Source organism: Mandrillus leucophaeus, unplaced genomic scaffold (genome assembly GCF_000951045.1).
Source record: "Mandrillus leucophaeus isolate KB7577 unplaced genomic scaffold, Mleu.le_1.0 Scaffold15, whole genome shotgun sequence".
Lineage (NCBI taxonomy): Eukaryota > Metazoa > Chordata > Mammalia > Primates > Cercopithecidae > Mandrillus > Mandrillus leucophaeus.
This window is the reverse complement of record NW_012101476.1, coordinates 6,816,808-6,820,826: the sequence shown is the minus strand read 5'-3', so window position 1 is coordinate 6,820,826 and position 4,019 is coordinate 6,816,808.

Sequence of the window (4,019 nt, the reverse complement as noted above, 5' to 3'; positions counted from 1 at the left end):
TTTTTTTTTTTAGCATATGCATTTTTCTCAACACTTTCTATTTTTTATTTCTTTTTTAAAAATTAATACTTTCACATGTAAATTTTAGATTCAGGGCATACCTGTGCTTGTCTGTTACATGGGTATTACATGCGTGGTGGTGGGGAGAGAGCTTCTCCTGTACCCATCACCCAAACATTGAACATTGTACCCATCAGGTAGTTTTTCAACCCCCACTTCCTCCCACCCTTCACTCTAACTTTGTATTTCTTTTGTGAAACATAATAAACACGTGTCTTTTAAATTCATGGACTTTGTTATTATTTTTATTTTGTAAACAGAGACGATTTTTTCATCCTTTTAAAAAGGTTGAATTAATTTGCCATTCTTTCCGTATCATCTTTCTCTTAGACTTGTTAATCCTTTTAGCTTTGATTATTGCAAACATTCATGAAATTAGCATTTTAAGTGGCCATTTTCTACAAGTATCTGTTTAGTTTATAACTGCAAATAAAGCTTGGGGAAAAAAATCTTTCTAACAGCTGCTATTATTTTTTACAGGGTAGAATAATGTCACTTGCACTTGTAGTGACATCCATTCAATGGTATTTATTTTCTCTGGGACCATAGATCAGATCAAAGGGAAATTGTCTTTTCTGGGTGTGAGACCTACCATTGCCTATAGGATTAGGTTCAAACTCCATAAAACTGACCAAATCCTGAAAAGTTGTTTATATTCCATCTATACTATTTTATTATAATTACTTACACAAATCTAGATATACCTTCCTTTTTTCCTTCCTTCCTTCCTTCCTTCCTTCCTTCCTTCCTTCCTTCCTTCCTTCTTTCCTTCTTTCCTTCCCTCCCTCCCTCCCTCCCTTCTTCCTTCCTTCCTTCCCTCCTTGCTTCCTTCCTTTTTTTCCTATCTGTTCATCCACTTTTATAGAGAACTGTGCATTCCTTAAAGGCAGGGACTGTGTCCTATTTGGCTTCATAGCTGAAGAAACAAGCACCATATCTTGTTCTTGATAGAGACAGAAATCAGGACATTCTTCATGAATTTTCAGATCCTGAATACTGTGAGCCTACTGGGGGTGGGGAGTAAATAGTGTTCCTTTTTAAATTCCTAGTGTCTAGTATAGCATCTGACACATATGAGATCCAGAAATTACATCTGAGTTAAATACATAAGCAAATACGTTCAGTAATGTAGAAATAAAGCACTGAATTCAAGTGTCATAATTACTTTTGAAAACTATTTCACTTCTAAATTTTGTTACACTGTTGGCTTTTCATCTCTGTTTGAGACAGGGTACCATTCTTTCACTTAAGCTAGAGGGCAGTGGTGTGATCAGAGCTCACTGCAGCCTCAACCTACTGGGCTCAGGTGACCCTCCTGCCTCAGTCTCCCTAGTAGCTGGGCTGCAGGTGCACACCACCACGCCTGACTAATTTTTTCATTTATTGTAGAGACAGGATCTCACCATGCTGCCCGGGCTGGTCTGGAACTCTTGGGCTCAAGTCACCCTCCTGTGTTGGCCTCCCAAAGCACTGGGATTATAGGCATGAGCCACCACTTCCAGCTGGCTTTTCATCTCTTGGTGGGACAAGAATTAATTAAGATATTCCTAATTTTTCTTTTTCTGGTGATTATATACAGGGATTATTCCGAGTGTGTATAATGATGAGGCTGGTCTTTGAAAGACACCTACATAAATGAGTTAATTTCCATGATTGACTTTTGTTGTTATTTGGTTAAAAGTGAGAAGAATTTTGTATTGGCATCTGGAAAAGAAGTAGAAATAATTATTTAAAAATGGGAAACAAACCTGTCCCTTGGGTACTCCCTTTTCAAATACCAGTTGTCCATATAAGGATTTATTTCTGGACTCTCAATTCTATTCTATTGACCTGTATGTCTATCTTTATGCCAGTACTATAGTATCTTGATTACTGTAGCTTTGTAGTAAGTTTTGAAGTAGGGAAGTGTGACTTCCCCAAGTTTGTTCTTTGTTAAGATGTTTGTTTTGTTTTGCTTTGCTATTCTGGGTCTTAAATTTCCGTGCACGTTTTAGAATCAGCTTCTCAATTCCTGCAAAAAAGACTACTTGAATTTTGATAGAGATCGTGTTGAATCTCCAGATCAATTTGGGGAGTATTGCCATCTCAACAATATGACATCTTCCAATCTATAAGCACAGGATGTCTTTTCGTTTATTTAGGTCTTCTTTAATTTCTTTTGGGATTTTTTCTTTTTTTTTTTTTTTTGAGATGGAGTCCCGCTCTGTCGCCCAGCTGGAGTGCAGTGGCCAGATCTCGGCTCAATGCAAGCTCCGCCTCCCGGGTTCACGCCATTCTCCAGCCTCAGCCTCCCGAGGAGCCGGGACTACAGGCGCCCACCGCGACGCCCGGCTAATTTTTTGTATTTTTAGTAGAGACGGGGTTTCACTGTGTTAGTCAGGATGGTCTCGATCTCCTGACCTCATCATCTGCCTGCCTCGGCCTCCCAAAGTGCTGGGATTACAGGCGTGAGCCACCGCGCCCGGTGGAAAACGAAACGTCTTTTTTAGAACAGTAAGAAAATCCCATCTTCTGCCACCATTTTTCTAGATTTTGAACTTAATGAATTTGCTCAGAGAGGAGCTTGGGCTACAGTTTGTTGGTGGCTCATCATGGATGATAAGTTAGGAACGGGTGGATATTTTATGATAACATCACAACGACTGCTATAGCTATTGAGCCTGCCTGCACAATACTTACCAAAAAGACTTGTGTAAATTCAGCATGTATGATCAGAGGACCTGGGCATCACAAAATGTACTTATTGGGGAGCATGTCAATTTGCAACGAATGTTTAGTGAAGCTTAACTCCGCCAAAAATAAACTTTAAATGACGTTATAATGGTGCATGTACACGTGTCTTTATGGTAGAATTCATGTACATGTGTCTTTACGGTAGAATGATTTATATTCCTCTGGGCATATACTCAGTAATGGGATTGCTGGGTCAAATGGTAGTTCTGCTTTTAGCTCTTTGGGTAATTGCAGTACTGCTTTCCACAATGATTGAACTAATTTACACTCCCACCAACAGTGTTCCCTTTTCTCTGTGACCGCGCCAGCATGTTATTTTTCGACTTTTTAATAATGGCAGCCAGCCGGGCGCGATAGCTCACACCTACAATCCCAGCACTCTGGGAGGCGAGGCAGGTGGATCACGAGGTCAGGAGTTCAAAGCCATCCTGGCCAAGATGGTGAAACCCGGTAGCTACTAAAAATACAAAAATTAGCCAGGTGTGATGGCAGGTGCCTGTAATCCCAGTAACTCGGTAGGCTGAGGCAGCAGCATCGCTTGAACCTGGGAGGCGGAGGTTGCAGCGAGCAAAGATAGCCCACTGCACTCTAACCTGGGTGACAGAGCAAGACCCCATCTCAACAAACAATAAATAAATAAATAATAATGGCAGTCACAAAAAGGAATGAGATCATGTCTTTTGTAGGAACATGAATGGAGCTGTAGGCCATTATCCTTAGAAAACTAACACAGGGACAGAAAACCAAATATCATGCATTCTCACTTGTGAATGGGAGCTAAACCATGAGAACTCATGAACACAAAGAAAGAAACGACAGACATGGGGTCTGCTTGAGGGTGGAGAGTGGGAGGAGGGAGAGGAGCCGAAAAGATAACTAACAGTACTTAGCTTAATACCTGGCTGACGAAATAATCTGTACAGCAACCCCCCGTGACACGAGTTTACATGTGTAAGAAACCTTCACGTAGACCCTCAAACCTCACATCAAAGTTAAAAAACGACATTCTTCGGAAATATCACAAGTATTGTCTCACACACTTGTCAAAAGGGAAACCTGCACAGCCTACTGTGAGAAAGAAGAAAGAGAGGATCCCTGAGTCCAGGAGACCCAGAACAGCTTACATGCAGCTTTGGCTCAGTTAGAGACATTGACTAAGAGGCTGGTTCTCACCTTTTTTTGTTGTTGTTGTTTTTATTTTTATTTTTTTATTTTTATTTATTTTT